The sequence below is a fragment of the Meriones unguiculatus genome (genome assembly GCF_030254825.1).
Source record: "Meriones unguiculatus strain TT.TT164.6M chromosome X unlocalized genomic scaffold, Bangor_MerUng_6.1 ChrX_unordered_Scaffold_31, whole genome shotgun sequence".
Taxonomy (NCBI): Eukaryota; Metazoa; Chordata; class Mammalia; order Rodentia; family Muridae; genus Meriones; species Meriones unguiculatus.
The window spans coordinates 6,201,356-6,220,759 of NW_026843707.1; positions in this window are offsets into that span (position 1 = coordinate 6,201,356).

Below are 19,404 nucleotides of genomic sequence, written 5' to 3' on the forward strand. Positions count from 1 at the left end.
TCGTATTCTCTGTCACTGTGGGATTGGGCAGGCGGTACCATCAGTGATGGCGATCCTGTGGAGCTAGTAAGGTGTCTAGCAGATTCGCTCCCTGGGAGGATGGTGCAGCAGCTGCGCAAATCTGGGACTCCAGGACACATACTGCTGGCTTTTGTCTGCTGCTAAAGTGCTTGGGGCTCTGTCTCAGTGGCTGTATACCCTAGGCAGTTAGTTCTGCGCTGAGAAAGATGAGTCTGCTGTGCCACTGTGCTGAGGAGGAAGGAGGTCTGGGGGAAGGGAGTGCCACAAGAACAAAGGATCATTTCTCTCCTTCCCCAAACAAGTCTCCTGGTGACCAGAGACCAAAGTTTTCACCTCCTGCGATGTTCCCTGTTGTTCAGAAAGCCTCACCGTGGTTTTCCTGGGTTAGGGGTCCTTCCATTCACCAACTCAGAAGATCAGGTATCCCACCCCTCAGAAACTGTGTGTGCTAGTCTCCATCTTGGCTCTGCCCCCCGCAAAATTAATTTCAAAATATCAAAAAAAAATGGCCCAAAAGATCAAGAGTGCATCAACAATTCAGGTATATCAAAACAACCCAAAATCTGCTTCTTTTAAAGGTGAAAGTTCAGAAGCAAAAAACATGAATAGATTGCTAAAAATATATAGAATGAACGAAATTGTGAAGAAAGTTATATAATTGTGTGCTATTTTTTCGGGCACACAGCAAACTGCAAAACAGGTGTTTTGTTATTATTAAATAAACAAATACTTAGTATTGGTTCCTGTATGAATAGATACCTAAAAATGTACTTCTGCACATATAAAATGGGGCCACTCTATTAATGGAATAATAATTATTATTTTGTTAACATGAACAAGGCTTCTGTCACAAATAAACATCTTTATAAGTGATGTATAATTTTGTAAAATGCCTGTAGACAATTCAATCATATCGGTATGGCCTGTTTAACTAACTGGATTAGAGGAATATATGTCTTTAAAATTATCACAATAGTCCAAGTCATAAACCTCTAAATATTTTCTTCTACTGTTTTTTCCTTTTTCTTTTTTCCTTTATTATTCTTTCTTACAGTATATCCCAACCATAGCCTCCCCTCTCTGCTTCTCCTCCTTCAATATCCTTCAGAAAAGAGCAGGCCTCTCAGTGATGTCAACCAAACAGGAAATAACAAGATACCAGAAGACTAGGCATAAACCCTCATATCAAGGCTGGATGAAGCAATCCAATGGGAAGAAAAGACTTGAAATCTTTGTTATTCAAGTCTTTCGCTTTCATGGTTAAGGACACTCCAATATTTTATGTATTTTTGTTGCTATTTTGAGGCCTCTTGTTTCACTTGTTTTCTTCCTCAGTTTTTATATAGGAAGAACAATATTTTGTTTTGTTTTGTTTGGGGTTAATCCTGTCATATCACTGAAGGGTTTAGTCTGGTGTAGGAGTTTCCTGGTAAATTATTTTGGGGGTACCTTATGTATACTATCATAATATCTGCAAATAAAGACATTTGACTTCTTCTTTTCCAATATATATGCCCTTCATTTCCTTTAGTTGTTTTATTGTTTCAGCTAAGACTTCAAGTATTATATATAGAATAGATACAGGCAGAGTGAACAGCCTTGTTTTTTTTCTTGATTTTAGAGCAATTGCTTTGTGTTTTTCCCCACTTATTTATTGTTGGCTCTAGGTCTGCTGTAAATTGCCTTAATTATGCTTAACTATGTCTCTTATTTCCCTAATCTGTCCAAGTCTTTTATCTGAAGGGGTGTTGGATTTTGTCAAAGGATATTTTGGCCTTTAATGAAATGATCAAAATTTTTTCAATTTGTTTATATGGTGGATTTCTTTTTTTTAAAGAATTTTTAAATTGTTTTTATTGAATATACTGAGGTGTTAAGCATGATCTTCTTACATATTTGAAGCTTCCTGTCTATCTGTTTTTCTCCTTTCTACTTCATCAAGAAAATTATATAGGAAAACTGTTGTTAATTACTCTCTTATCAGATGGATCTTTTTATTATTTTTATTTTATTTTTTATTACTAGTTACATTTTATTAACTCTGTATCCCAACTGTATCCTGCTCCCTCATTCCTTCCCAAACCCTCCTTTCCTCCCTATATGGTGGATTTCAATAGGTGGTGCTTCAGTGTACACTGATCTCTGCACCTGTAGAATGAAGGCTACTTGATCACAGTGGATAGTTTTTTTGTTCTGTTCTTGGATTTGGTTTGTTGAGTATTTTTGTGTCAGTATTCATAAAGGATATTAGTATGCATTTCTCCTTCTTTGTTGAAGATTTGTGTGGTTTTTGTTTGACCTCATAAAATGAGTCTAGCAATGCTATTTCTGTTTCATGGAATAATTTGAAGGCGATTGATATTAACTGTTTTTTGAAAGTTGGTGGAATTTGGCACTAAAACTCTCTAGCCCTGGGCTTTTTTTGAATGACTACTTCTATTTTATTAGGGGTTATATGTTTATTTATGTTGTTTATTTGATCTAATTTAACATTAGTAAGATTGCCCTTAAGAAAATTATCCAGTTTGTCAATTTTTCTAATATTGTAAAGTACACGTTTTTAAAGCATGACCTAACAATTTTTTGGATTTCCTTGGTGTCTTCTGTTATAATTTAATATTTCTTCCTGATTTTGTTAATTTGGATACTCTGTCTTTTAGATAGTGTGGATAAGGGATTGCCTATCTTGTTGATTTTCTCAAAAAAAAAAAAAAACAATTCTTTATTTAATTGATTCCTTGTATTGGTCCCCTTTTCTATTTTATTGAGCTCACCCATCAGTTTGTTTTCTGTTCTTCTTAGGTGTATATGCTTCTTAGTGCTCTGATGATTTCAGGTGTTCTGTTAAGTTGCTAGTATGAGATCACTCCAATATTTTTATTTAGGCACTTAGTGCTATAAAGTTTCTTCTTAGTATTGCTTTCAATGTATCCCATATCTTTGGGTAATGCTGAACAATCATTTTCATTGAATTAGAGGAAGCCTTTAATTTCTTTCTTCATTTTATCTTTGACCCAGATTTCACCCAGAAGAGAGTTGTTTGGTTTCCATGAGTCTGTATGCTTTCTGTTAGTTTTGTTTTTGTTGAAGTCCACCTTCAATCCATGGTGGTTTGAAAGGATGCTGGGGGTTGTTTCAATTTTCATTTCTCTGCTGAGAGTTGCTTTATGTACGAGTATATGGTCAATTTTGGAGAAGGTTCATGAAGTGTTGAGAAGGAAATATTTTTGTGTGTGTGTTTGGGTGGAATGTTCTGTAGATATTGTTTAGGTTCATTTGGTTTATAAAGTTTGTTAGTTCCAGTATTTCTCTCTTTAGTTTTTGTCTGGATCACTTGTCTGTTGGTGCAGGTGGTATATGGGAGTATCATACTATTGATGTGTGCTATTCAGTTTGTTGTTTAACATACAGTAATGTTTGATTTTGCTTTTGTTTTTGTTCTACAAATGTGGTTGTCCTTTCATTCACATTATCATTGTTAATAATTGAGGCATAATCTTAGTGGATTTTTTTCTTTAATGTCTATGAAGTGTACTTCCCAATCATTTTTATTTAATTTTTCTTTGAATTTATTTTGTTAGATATTAAAATAGTTACACTAGCTTGCTTCTTAGGTCCATTTGCTTATAAAACTCATTTTCCAACACTTAATTCTGAGGTAAAATCTTCATTTTATGCTGAGGTGTGTTTCTTGTCTGTAGCAGAAGAATGGATCCTATTTTTACATCCATTATGTTAGTCTGTGTCGTTTTTATTGGGGAATTGAGTTCATTGATATTGAGAGATATCAATGATTGTTAATTTTTGTTATACTTTTTTGTGTTGTTGGTAGTGGCAGTGTGTGTGTGTGTGTGTGTGTGTGTGTATGTACACAAGTGCATCCCTTCTTTTGCTTTTCCTAGCATGAGATTTTTTTATTTCTTGTGCTTTCATGAGTGTTATTATTAGTTTAATATGAGGACAAAATGATTGGGTTCTGGTTCAGTTCAAATGTTATATTACTTAAGATTTAAGATATCCCAGAACACAAAATAAATATTATTAGAAAATGTTTAATGTCAACTAGAAGTGGTGGTACAATCTTGTACTATCTGCAAATAGAAAACAGAGACTTGCGAACTCAGAGGCTTCTGGGACAACATAGTAGGCAGCTACCAAAACAAAATAATTTAAATGTTTAGTTCAATTTTGATAAGTCTAAGCTCTGTGGTTTAAATTATATCTCTAGGACATATGCAGCTTGAATTATCAAACATTTATAACTTAAAATAATAGAACCTCTTCATTTCTCCCTACAACCAGATACTCCATGGCAATCCAATTTCTCTTTTCTGCTCAACTGGTTTTTATAATAGTATACTCCTTTAGAAAAATTATTCTACCTAGTGATTATCTATTACCTAAATTCTTTTGAGACTAGAAGCATTTCAGATTTTTATTTGAATAGCATTTTAAAATATTTATATGTGCATAACATATTTAATATGAGTTCAATTCTGAACACCAAAATTTTTATTGTCTTCAATATATATGTGTGTAAATGTCTGTGTATATATATTTCAGACAATATTAGAATATGTGGGTTTTAGTAGTTTGCATTAAGACCTTCAGATCACAAATATTAAGCCTCTATTTGTAGTTGATTTTGTCCATGTCACCACTCAGTGACGACTATTACAGCTGGTAAGTCCATGTATAACTATCCTTGTATGAGCTCTCAGCTATGTAAATATTCACTTGGAAGATCTGTAATTTTTAAACAGAATAATTGTTTGCATTTGAAAATATGTGTTTTGAAATATGAATATCATATGATTTCATTTTGGAATATGAAGTAGTAAATATGATGACCACTACTAGAAACAAGGATGGAAAGGGATAAAGAAAGAAAATATGAGAGGACTCCAAGATGACAGTGACCAGTGCACACCTTTACTGAAGGGGAGAGTATCAGAAACTCTAAAACTGGTGAGTGGGTGGCCAGCTGAGGCCAGAGCATCGACTTTGAGAATTCCTGGGCTAGAGTGGACAACACTTGAGCTAGGACATATTGATTATAGCCCCATTCCCACACACATGGACATCTCCAGAAGTCTGAGAGTGGCAAACTATTGATCCCCTGCACTTGATCCAGGTGCTCAACAGCAACAGGGAATTCATAATCCCTGGTATCAGGCATCCTTACTCTAATGGACAAACAGGGAACCCAAATCTGAGAATAGAAACCTGTGGGCTCTCTGAGCTTACCTCATATACCTGCAAGTAAGTTCCCAGGCACTCTGTGATTTCCATATAAGCCTGCTGAAGAGTACGTGGACCATCTACACTCTCTACACATGCCTGAAAGTGAAAACATCTGCTAGAGATTGCTTACAGAGCCCCAGATCCTGGGTCCCTCAATGCTACCCTCCAGACATAGGATTTCACTTACCCACGCCATCATTTTGGGAAACATAGGGATCCCAGGGACAGTGCTCTCAACATTGAAGCCTCTGTTCTGTGGGTCTCTCAGTGGAGTCCATCCAAACAATAACTGGAAAAAAATTCTGGAGCCAAGATGGAATAGCCCAGATAGATCTGAGCACTTGGAGCACAATACCCCAACAGGCCTGTGGGTCACTGAGTCATTTTGGGCACCTGCATAGATGTGCTGCAGTCTTGAGCCATGCCTGTACCACAACCTGCTCTTAAGCTCCTCCTTCACACTCTACACTTCCGGTAAGGCACACTCCTATGCAAACTCTTGCACTTATGCACATGTGCCTGCTATCATTCTCCCTTAGATGCATATGGAACACCAACACACTCTCAAGCAGGTGGACCCCTCTCATTTTCCTGTAGAATACTCCAGAGACAGACCCAGATCCAGAGACAGACCCAGACTACAGTACAGCCTCCAGAAAAACAACAAAAAACAAAAAACAAAAACAAAACAACAACAACAACAAAACAAACAGCTAAGGCTACTGACCTTCAGATGGCTAGGAGCCATCTTAAAAACATATCCAACAAAAATCAAGACAACATGATGTCACCAGCAAACCCTCTAATAAATGGATATTTTAATTCATCAGAAACACAGGAAAATTATTTGAAATATATGCTTATCCACTTAGTAGAAGCACATAAAGAAGAAACAAAAAAGCTCTTAATGTATTACAGGCAAATATAGCAACAAAATAAAAAACACCTGAAAAGGAAATGAACAAATAAATAGAAGCCATCATGGAAAGACAGGAATCCACATCCAAACAAATGAAGGAAATTATGCAAGACAAGAAAACAGAATTGGAATCAATAAAGAAAACACAAACATAGGAAACCCTGGAGCTGGAGAATTTAGAGAAGAGATTGGGTACCACAGAAGTTAGCATCACCAACAGAATAGAAGAGATGGAAGAGAGAATCTCAGGCACTGAAGATACAATTGCAGAAATTGACTCGTCATAAAAAATAAATAAAACTAAAATAGTTACAAACACAAACCATCCATGAAATCAAAGAAACTATGAAAAGATGAAATCGAAGAATAATAGGAATACACAAAAAAAGAAGAATGTAGGCCCCAAGGTCCATAAAATATTTTCAAGAAAAATGTCCCTATTTAAAGTAAGAGATATCCTTAGATATACAAGAGGCTTACAGAACACCCAATATACTAGAGCAGAAAAGGAACTCCTCACATCACAAAATCATCAAAACATTAAAACTGGGTGAGGATCCAAGATGACAGCCAGGGGGACACTATGACCAGCAGCACAGCAGGGTCTGCACAATGACCAACAGACAGAACTCTGGGCCCTAAAACACTAGCTATTGTATTTCTCAAGTGAGAGGAAACCCCACAGTATGGAAATCAATCGAGTCCAGATCACCCAGCTAAACCCCTGAAGATTCCCCCTGTAACAGCAGGTGCTCGGTCCCCAGCCCAGAGCCACACACTTGCATGCTGTGACCACAGGCCCAAACTGAACTCTGAGCATTGCAACACCAAAGAGCGGGGTTTCCAGTAGAGAGAAAACCACATGGTGTAGGACACAATAGGGAAAGAACTCAAGTCCCACAAAAAAATCTCTGGAAAAGGTCCTGAGTCCTGGAGGGCACTCAGTTGCCAGCCCAGAGACCTCCATGCTTGCCCGACTCACAGTCCGAGAGAGAATTGTGGGCCTCCAGGCCCTAGTGACTGGGTTTCTCAGTCTGGAGGAAAACCCACAGTGAGGGAAACAGCAGATCCAACCACAGGGCACTCAGCTGACTCTGTCCCCTGAAGCCAAAAAGTTCTCAGGTTAAGTTCTCAGGTTCCTGTAGGGGCCAAGGTGCCCAGTCAGCAGCAAGGAGGAGCCACTCCACCTGAATGCTCTACTCGCCATCCCAGACAGAACTGTGGACCCTCAGAAACCACCGACTGGGTCTCCCTCTTGTTAGGAAACAACACTGTGGGGGAAACATCAGGTCCAACTCAGGACACCCCACTCCAGAAAAGTTTCTAAGTTCCAGCAGGCTCCATGCTCTAGCCTCCAGGTGCAAGCATGAGCATTGTGCTCACTTACACTGATTACTGTTGGGTGCTTGGGCATAAAACTCCAACTGCAGACCTACAGAAGGCTGAGAGCCACTGACTGGATCAGCCTCCATATACTATTCCAAGTTGCAACCAGTTATCCCTAGCTTAACTGACCAAACCATGGGGCTCCCTGCTTCTTCAAGAGGGCTGCACCCAACAAACACAGCATAAGAGCAGCAGCAGCAGCTCACTAAATTGAGAGCAAGAAACCCAGTGACAGGGCAGTTGTCTCCAGGATTTCTCCTGGAGAGAGGAGAACCTTCCTGACTACCAAAAACCACAGTAACCACACAAGTCCATAAGCCTGAGGTGAACTGTGGCAATTCCTGAGAAACACAATTGATTAACCATAACCAAAAAGTTGAGGAGGCCAACGTTAGAACCGTGCCAAGGCGATTCCCTCCACCCCAGAATTGTAGCAGGCACCAGAAATTAACAGCCAACACCTGAGATAGCCAGATGGGTAGAGGCCAGCATAAAAGCAAAACCAACAAGAGTCAAAGCAATATGGCACCCACAGAACCAAGTTATCCAGGAGCAAGTAGCCATGCACACCTTAGCATGAATGAAGTTCAGAAGAGAAAAATGGAAAAAAAAATTAAAAAAAAGAAAAACATAAACTAAGGAAATCATGGAGAGGAAGAACTTAGGAAAGAAAAGAGGAACTACAGAGGTAAGCATAAACAACAGACTACAAGAGATGGAAGAAATAATTTCAGGTGTGGAATATACAATGGAAGAAATCCACCAAAGAAAATATTAAATCTAAAAAATTCCAAAAACAAACCATGCAAGAAATGCAAGACAACATGAAAAAAAATAAAAAAATAAAAAAAAAACAAAACCTAATAATAAAATGAATAAAATGAATAGAGGAAAAAGAAGATTCCTGTATCCAAGGCCCAGAAAATATTTTCAACGAAATCACAGTAGAAATTTTCCCCATCTTAAAGGAGAGGCCTATAAGCATAGAAGAGGCCTACAGAACACCAAATAAATTAAACCAGAAAAGAAAATCCACCTGCCGCATAATAATCAAAAAAGTAAGTGTACAGAACAAAGAGAAAATACTAAAAGCTGCAAAGAAAAAGAACAAGTAACATAAAGTGACAAACCCATCAGGATCACACCTGACTTCTCAACAGAGACTATGAAAGACAGAAGGGCCTGGACAGATATCATGCAGACCCTAAGAGAACACAGATGTCAACCTAGGCTACTATACCCAGCAAAACTCTCAGTCTTCATAGATGGAGAAAACAAGATATTCAACAACAAATACAAATTTCAATAATACCTACACACAAATCCAGCATTACAGAAGACACTAGAAGAAAAAAAAAAAAACATGAAAGCTAACTACTTTAAGGAAAACACAGGAAATAAATAACTTTACTACAGAAAAACTAAAAGTAGCCAAACACACAACCACACTACCACAACCAACAGCAAAATCAAAGGATCAAACAGCTACTGGTCATTAATCTTTCTCAATATCAATGGACTCAGTTCTCAAATAAAGTAATGTAGACTGACAGAATGGATGTGTAAACAAGACCCAACAATCTGTTGAATACAAAAACACATGTGAGTCACAAAGAGATAATACTAGAGAGTAAAGGGCTGGAACACAGTTTTCTAAGCAAATGGACCCAAGTAAGAAGCAGGAGTAGCCATTCTATTATCTAGCAAAATAGACTTTCAACCAAAATTAATCAAAAGAGAGGGGGAAGCACACTTTACCCTCCTCAAATGAAAATTCCACCAAGAAAATATCACAATCCTGTACTTCTATGCCTGAAATACAAAGGCACCGACATTTGTAAAGAAACATTGAGGAGGGTTCCCCTTTCTCGACAACCTCTCCAGCATGTGTTGTCATTTGAGTTCTTGATCTTTGCCATTCTGATGTATGTAAGATGAAATCTCAGGATTGTTTTGACTTGCATCTCTTTGATGGCTAAGGACATTGAGCATCTCTTTAAGTGTTTCTCTGCCATTCGATATGCCTCAATGGAGAATTCTCTGTTTACTTTGTACCCCATTTTTTTTATTGGATTGCTTGATTTATTGTCTTTTAACTTCTTTAGTTCTTTATATATTCTGGATACCAGCCCTTTCCCAGGCTGTAAGCTGACAACAGTTCTGACAACAGTGTATTTTGCTTTACAGAAGCTTTTCAGTTTCATGAGGTCCCATTTATTGAGTGTTGATCTTAGAGCCTGTACTGTTGGTGTTCTGTTCAGGAAGTAGTCTCCTGTGCCAATGAGTTATAGGCTCTTCCCCACTTTTTCTTCTAACAGATTTAGTGTGTCTGGTTTTATGTTGAGGTCTTTGATCTACTTGGACTTTAGTTTTGTGCAGGGTGATAACAAAGCCGATACTGAGACTCATAACCAAACTTGCAGCAGAGTACAGGGAATCATATGAAAGAAGGTGGAGTTAGTATGACCTGTAGAGGACAGGAGCTTCACGAGTACCAAATATATCTGGGCACAGGGCTACTTTGCGAGACTGTATCTCCAACCAAGGACCATGCATGGATACAACCTAGAACTCCTGCTCAGATGTAGCCCATGGCAAATCAGTATACAACTGGTTACCCTAGTAAGGGGAACAGGGACTATTTCTAACATGAAATTAATGGCTGGCTCTCTGACCTCCTCCCACAACCCAAAGGAAGAGCAGCCCTGCTAAGCCACAGAAGAGGACTTTGCAGCCAGGCCTGACAATATCTGATAAGCTAGGGTTAGATTAAAGGGGAGGAGATCCTCCCCTATCAGTGGACTTGGAAGTAGTATGGAAAAGATGAGGGAAGGAGGGTGGGAATGGAAGGAAATGAGCGAGCGGGATACAGGTTAGATACAAAGTTAATAAACTGTAACTAATCTAAATAAATAAATAAACAAACAAACAAATAAGTAAATAAATAAATGAAAGAAACATTGATAAAACTTATAAAACAAAGATATCCCCACACATTAATAGTGGGAGAATTCAACAGCCCACTCTTAAAAAAGGACAGGTCAACAAAACAGAAATTAAACAAAGTAACAGAAGTTATTCATAACAGAATTTATGAATCAAATGAACTTAACAGACATCTACAGAACCTTTCACCCAAACACAAAATAATTTACCTGCTTCTCAGCACCTCATGGAACCTTCTCCAAAATAGAACATATATTTGGTCACAAAGTAAGCTTCAAGAGATACAAGAAGATTGAAATTATCCCTTTTATTCTATCTGACCAGCATAGACTAAAGTTGTTCCTCAGCAACAAGAGAAATAGTAAAAAATTTACACTCACATGCAAACTGAACAACTCACTACTCAATGACAGCTGGGTCAGGGAAGACATAAAGAAAAAAAATTAAAGACTTCCTATAATTCGATAAAAATAAAGGCACACCATACCCAAACTAATGGGACACAATGAAAGTAATGGTAAGAGGAGTAGATGGCTGGAAATAATCAAACTCAGTGCTCAAATCAATGAAAATAGAAACAAAGAGAACAATTCAAAGAATCAATAAAACCAAGAGCTGGTTATTTGAGAAAATCAAAAAGATAGAAAAATCCTCAGCCAAACTAACTAAAAGCCAGAGAGACACCATCCAAATCAACAAAATCAGAAATGGAAAGGGGAACATAACAACAGATACTGAGAAAAATCCAAAGAATCATTAGGTCTCACTTCAAAAGCATATATGCCACATAATTTGAAAATCTAAATGAAATGTGCAATTTTCTTGATCAATTCCACTTACCAAAGCTGTATCAAAATCAGGCAAATTTACTAAATAATCCTTTATACCCTAAGGAAATAGAAGCTGTAATCAAAAGTCTCCCATCCCAATAAAGCCAAGGACCAGACTCTTTAAGCCCAGAATTCAAAAAAGAGCTAACACCAATACTCTTCAAAGAATTGCATAAAATAGAAACAGAAGGAACATTACCAAACTCATTCTATGAAACCAGTCGCTTTGAAACCTAAACAATGAAAGATACCCAACAATGAAGGATAATTTCAGGCCAATCTCCCTTACGAACATTCATGCAAAAATGCTCAACAAAATACTCACAAAATGAAACCAAGAACACATCAAAGATAACATCCATTATGACCAAGTAGGCTTCATCCCAGGTGTGCAAGGTTGGTTCAATATATGGAATTCTTTCAATGTAATCCACCATTTAACAAATTAAACGAAAAAATCCACATGATCTCCTTAGATGTCCAAAAAGCATTTGACAGAAACCAATACCCTTTTCTTGTTTAAAGTATTTGAGAGATCAGGGATACAAGGATCTTACTTAAACATAGTAAAGGCAACATGTTACAATCTTATAGACAATATCAAACTTAATGGGGAGAAACTAAAACCAATCCCACTGAAATCAGGGACACGGCATGGCTGCCTACTCTGTTCGCATCTCTTAAACATAGTTCTTGAATTCTTTGCTAGAGTAATAAATCATCTAAAGGGTAAAAGGGAATGTAAAATAGAAAGGAAGAAAATAAATTATCACTATTTTCAAATGATATGATAGTGTACATGAGTGACCCCAAAAATTCTAACACAAAAATACTGAAGCTGATGAATACCTCCAACAAACTGGCTGGATAAAAAATTAACTTCAAAAAAAATCAGTAACACTCATTTTGTATTCAAAATTCAAATGGGCTGAGAAAGAAATTTGGGAAACAGCACCCTTAAAATTAGCCACAAAGGGCATAAAGAACCTTGTAATGACTTTAATGAAGCAAGTCAAAGACTTGTAAGCACAACTTACAGTCTCTGAAGAAAGAAATAGAAGAAAACAAGAGAAGATAGAAAGATCTCCCAAGCTCATGGCTTAGCAAGAATAACATAGTAAAAATGGCCATATTAACAAAAGAAATTCACAAATTCAATGCAATTCCCATCAATTTACCAATACCATTCTTTAAAGATCTTGTAAGAAAAATTCTCAACTTCATATTATCATATAGTATCATATTATAGTACACACACACACACACACATATATATGTGTGTACATATATATACATATATATGTATATATACATATGTGTACATATATATACATATATATATACATATATATGTATGTGTGTGTGTGTGTGTGTGTGTGTGTGTGTGTGTGAGATCCTAAAAATCCAATCCATACATCATATACTTGATAAACACTTTCAGGAAAGTTGCTAGATACAAAAGTAGCTCACAATAACCAGTATAGCAACTGTATATAAATGACAGAAGGATTAAAAAAGCAATGAGGGAAACAACATCTTTCAAAATAGCCTCAAAAATATTAAATAACTTGGGGTAAGTCAAAGCTAGGAAGTGATAGACTTATATGATAAAAAATAAATGGAGAGAAACTTTTATCAATCTCACTGTAATCAGAAAAAAGAAATAGCTGCTCACTCAACATATCTTTTAAACATAGTACTTGAAGTCCTTCCTAGAGCAATAATACAATTAAAGGAGATCAAAAGGATACAAATTGAAAAGGAAGAAGTCCAAGTATCACTATTTGCAGATGATATGATAGTATACAAGAGTGACCCCCAAAATTCTACCAGGGAACTCCTTTAGCTGATAAACTCCTTCAGCTGGATACAAAATTACTCAAAAAAAATTTAAAATCAGGAGCCCTCCTGTATGCAAAAGACAAAAGGGCTGAGAAAGAAATTAGGGAAACAACACCCTTCACAATAGCCACAAAAGACATAAAGTACCTTGTTATAACTCTAACCAAGCAAGTCAAAGATTTGTATGAAAAAAATTCCAGTCTATGAAGAAAGAAATAGAAGATACTAGAAGATGGAAAGATCTCACATGCTCATGGCTTTGCAGGAATAAAATAGTAAAAATGGCAATATTATCAAAAGGAATCTGAAGATTCAATGTAATTCCCATTAAATTACCAGCACCGTTCTTTACAGAGCTTTAAATATGATGCCCAACATCATATGTAATGAGAAGATACCCAGATATTGCTACAACAGCCCACTACAATAAAAGCTCTTCTGGAGGTATATCCATCCCCAATCTCAAGCTGTATTATAAAGCAGAAGCAGTAAAAACTGTATGGTACTGGCATAGAAACAGAATGGTGGATCAATGGAACTGAACAGAAGACCTAGAAATAAACCCACACACTTATAGACAAAGATTTTTTTACAAAGATTCCCAATTCACACAGTGGAAAAAAGAAAGCATCTTCAACAAATGGTGATGATCTAACTGGATGTCTACAAGTAGAAATATACAAATAGTTACATACTTATCACACTGCACAGAACTAATGTCCAAGTAGATCAGAGAACTCAATATGAAAACAGATACACTAACTTTGTTAGAAGAAAAAGTGGGGAAGAGCCTTGGACTGATTGCAAAGGAGACAACTTCCTGATTAGAACATCAACAGCACAGGCTCTAAGAGCAACAATCAGAAAATGCGACCTCATGAAACTGAAAAGTTTATGTGAAGCAAAGGACAATGTCACCAGAACAAAACGACTGCCTATGAATTGGGAAAGGATCTTCACCAGCCCAATATCTGACAGAGAGTTAATATCCAAAATATATAAAGAACTGAAAAAGTTAAACAACAACAAATCAAGTAATTTGATTAAAAAATGGGGTACATTTTCCAAGAGTCCTCCCTCTTGATTAGTTTCTTTAGGTGTACAGATTTTAGTAGGTTTCTTCTATATTATATGTCTATATGAGTGAGTATATACATGTGCATATTTCTGCTTCTGGGATAGCTCACTCAGGATGATCTTTTCCAGATCCCAACATTTAAATGCAAATTTCATGATTCCCTTGTTTTGTTTTGTTTTTTTTTTTTTGTTTTTTTGTTTTTATTTCTGAGTAATATTCCATTGTGTACATGTACCAAAATTTCTGTATCCATTCCTCCACTGAGGGGCATCTGGGTTATTTCTAGCTTCTGGCTATTACAAATAAGGCTGCTACAAACATGGTTTAGCTAATGTCCTTATTGTGTACTTAAGCCTAGGAGTGGTATAGCTGGATCTTGAGGAAGCACTATTCCTAGATGTCTGAAGAAGCACCAGATTGCTTTCCAGTGGTTGTACAAGTTTACATTTCCATCAGCAGTGGAGGAGTGTTCCCCTTTTTCTACAACCTCTCCAGTATATGTTGTCACTTGAGTTTTTGATCTTAGCCATTCTGATGGGTGTAAGGTGAAATCTTAGGGTCATTTTGATTTCTATTTCCTTTATGACTAAGGACATTGAACATTTCTTTAAGTCTTTCTCCGCCATTCGATATTCCTCTATTGAGAATGCTCTGTTTAGCTCTGTTCCCCATTTTCAAATTGGATTACTTGATTTGTTGCTGTTTAACTTCTTGAGTTCTTAATATATACTGGATATTATTCATCTGTCAGATACAGGGCTGGTGAAGATCCTTTCCCAATCCCTATCCAGAAAGGTAAAGAGGATGGACATCAGAAGTAAGAGAAAAGAAGGAACAAGTCAGAAGCCTGACAGAAAGGACCTATGAAAAGCTCTGTCCTGCAGACTATCAATGTAGATGCTGAGACTAATAGGCAACCTTTGGGCAGAGTATAAGGAATCTTAGAAAAGAAGTGGGAAACAATAAGATCTGGAGAGGACAGGAACTCCACAAGGAGGGCAACAGAACCAAAGAAATCTGATCACAGGGGTCATTCCTGAGACTGATACTCCAACCAAGAACTATGCATGGAGATAACATAAGATCCCTGCACAGATGTAGTCCATGGCAGTTCAGTATCCAAGTGGGTTCCATTGTAATAGGAACAGGGACTGCCTCTGACATGAACTGATTGGCCTGCTCTTTAATTACCTCCACCTGAGAGGGAAGCAACATTACCAAGCCACAGAAGAAGACAATGCAGCCACTCCTAATGAGACCTAATTGACTAGGATTAGAAGGAAGAAAAATAAGACCTCCCCTATCAGTGAACTTGGGGAGGCATATGCATGCGGAGGGTGGAGGAAGGGAGGGATTGAAAAGAGAGGAGGGAGGGAACCACAGGGGGGATACAAAGTGAATAAAGTGTAATTAATAAAGTATAAAATTTTAAAAATGTGGTACAAAGCTAAGCAGAGAATTTTCAATAGAAGAATATTGAATGGCAGAGAAACACTTAAAGAAATGCTCAAAGTCCTTAAGCATCAGGGAAATGCAAGTCTGAACCATGAGATTTCACCTTACACCCATCAGAATGGCTAAGATCAAAAACTCAAGTGACAATACATGCTGGAGAGGATGTGGAGAAAGGGGAACAATCATCCATTGCTAGTGGGAATGTAAACTTGTACAACCACTTTGGAAATCAACCTGGCACTTTCTATACCACTCTTAGGAATATATTCAAAACATGCTAAAGTATGGACAATAAGGACATTTTCTCAACCACGTTTGTAACAGCTCTATTTTAAAAGACAGAATTTGGAAACAACCCAGATGCCCCTCTTTTGAGGAATGGATACAGAAATTGTGGTACCCTTACACAATTGAATACTACTCTGAAATTTAATACAAGCAAATCATTTAATTTGCAGGCAAATGATGGGAACTAGAAAAGTTCATCCTGAGTGAGGTATCCCAGAATCAGAAAGTAACATAGTTTATATACTTACTCATAAGCAGATATTAGACAGATAATACAGGATAAACATAATAAAATCTGTACACTTAAAGAAACTAATCAAGGAGGACTCTGGTTAAGATGATCAATCCTCATTCAGAAAGGCAAAGAGGATGGACATCAGAAGAAGGAGAAAACAGGGAACAGGACAGGAGCTTACAACACAGGGCCTCTGAATGATTCTATCCTGCTGGGTATCAAAGCAGATGCTGAGACTCACAGCCAGACTTTGGGCAGAGTGCCCAATCCTTTGAAAGAAAAGGGAGGTAGAAATACCTAGAGGGACAGGAACTTCAAGGACAAGAAGAGCAACAGAACCAAATTCTCTGGAGACAGTGTTGTTTTCTGAGACTGATACTCTAACTAAGGACAATTCATGGAGATAACCCCTGCACAGATGTAGCGCAGGGACTGTCTCTGAAAGAAACTGGTTGGGCTGCTCTTTGATCACCTACCCCTTAAGGGCATGCCACCTTACCAGGCAACAGAGGAAGACAATGCAACCAGTCCTGATGAGACCTGATAGATTATGATCAGAGGGAAGTAGAGGAGGACATCCCCTCACTGAGGACTGGAGTATGGTCATGGGAGTAGAAGAAAGAGCATGGTGGGATTGGGAGTGGGAGACTTCAACATTCTACTCTCACCAAGGGAAAGATCATCTAGACAGAAGTTAAATAAGGAAATAATGACACTTACAGAGGTCCTAAATAAAAAGGAACTAATTGATGTCTATAGAGTATTTTACCCAAACTTAAAAGAGTATACCTTCTTCTCAACACCCCATTCAACCTTCTACAAATTTGACCATATATAATCGGACACAAAGCAACCGTTAACAAATAAAAGAAAATTGCAATAATCCCTGTATCCTGTATCCTATCACACCACCATGGCCTAAAACTAGAACTCAAAAACAAGAGCAAAAACAAAAAGCCTATGCATGAATGGAAACAAAGCAATTCTCTATTTAAGACAGGTGGATCAGGGAAGGAATAAAAAAAGAATTTTGAGACTTACTAAAATTCAGTGAAAATGAAAATGAAGGCACAACTTACCCAAACGTATTGGACATAATTAAAGCAGTGCTAAGAGGAAAGGATATAGCATGAAGTGTCTTCACAAAGAAATTAGAAACATCTCATACAAGCAAACTTAGATTCTCACCTGAAAGCCCTTGGGGGGCAGGGAGCAGACACACTAAAGAGGAGTAGAGGGCTGGAAATAATCATATGCCAGGATTAAATTAAAAAAGAAAAAGAAACAAAGAAAACAATTCAAAGAATCAATGAAAACAAGAGCTGGTTTTTGAGGAAATCAACAACACTCAGACCCTCAGCCAAACTAATTAAAATGCAGAGAGACATGCAAGGTCAAAGAGGATGTCAATGCATCTAGTCCTGATGAGACCTCACAATCTACAGTCAGATGGAAGGAGAGGAGGACCTCCCCTATCAGTGGACTTGGAGAGGGGAATAGGAGGGGATGAGGGAGGAAGGATGGGATTGGGAGGGAATGAGGAAGAGGGGTTCAGCTAGGATACAAAGTGAATAAACTGTAATTAATATAAAAAATTAAAAAAGAAAAGAAAAAGAGAGACATCCAAGTCAACAAAATCAGAAATGAAAAGGGGGGCATAACAACAGTCACTGAGGAAATCCAAACATGAATTAGGTCTTATTTCAAAAGGCTACACACCACAAAATTTGAAAATCTAAATGAAAGAGATGATTTTCTTGATAGATTCCATTTACCAAAGCTGAATCAAGACCAGGTGAATAAATTAAATAGTCTTATATCCTCTAAAGAAATAGAAGCATTCTTTAAAATTCTTCCATTCCAAAAAAAAAGAAAAAAAAAAAGAAGCCCACGTCCAGACAGTTTCAGTGCAAAATTCTGCCATGCCTTCAAAGAAAAGCTAATACTAATACTATTCAAATTACTCCACACACTAGAAACAGAAGGAACAGTATCAAACTAATTCTTTGATGCCATAGTCACCTTGATATCTAAACCACAAAAAGACCCTATAAAAAAGGAGATCTTTAGACCATTCTTTCTTATGAACATTGATGCAAAAATACTCAGATAAAATACTTGCAAACCGAATCCACAAACACATACAAGTCATCCTCTATCATGAACAAGTAGGCTTCATTCCAGGCTTTCAGGGGTGTTTCAAAGTACAGAAATTCATCAGAATAATCAACCACATAAACAAACAGAATGAAAAAAAAAACCACATGATCATCTAATTAGATGCCAAAAAAGCAGTTGACAAAATCTAGCACCCATTATTGTTTAAGGCTTTGGAGATACCAGGGATACAAGGCACATACCCAATCCCTCTTCTTTATGGGGGCATAGATCAGGGAAATGAACATGTATCAGCTTAAAAGGGCCTGAGCACACAAGTGTCAAGGTGACTCATAATATGTTTATATTATTTTCTATAAATAAGAAAGATAATATAAATCATCATTAGTACAGCTGAAGGAATCAGGTTTTTTTTTCTATTCCAGTGCCAAATTATATTATTTCATATTATTCTATTGTTATGAACATGCACTTTGAAGGCTCCATTGGAGAGTGAAAATTATTTTGAAGATATGAACCTTCCATACAAGACATTCAATTTTTCATCCTTTAATAATTTTTGATGATAAAATACAAAATGCAGCCTGATAAATATCTAAGTCTTAAAATATATTCTTCCACTTTGAAGAATAACTTAGATGGTATGCCATATCTTCTAATATGGTACTTCACCAAGAAAGAATAGAAATGTTGGCTTTGCATACTACTTTATTTTGTATTATATGAATTCATTGGATTTATCATCTTGCCATAAACATAAAGATCACGTAACAAAATAGAATGACTGAAGATCATTGTTTCTTAAGTTTCTTTGCTAGTTTTCTGAAATTGTAGTATCATCCTAGCTTCACAAACTGCCATTAAAGCAAGAATTTTCCCAGCAATGAATTTTGTTTAGGATTATATTAAATAATGAATGTGCAGATCTTACACAAAGGCAAGCAAGAAGGATTGCATTTCCAATATATTCTTTTTTACATATGTAATTGTTTTGTTTGTTTTTGTTTTTGTTTTTCTCTTTTGTTGTGTTTCCTCCTGGCTT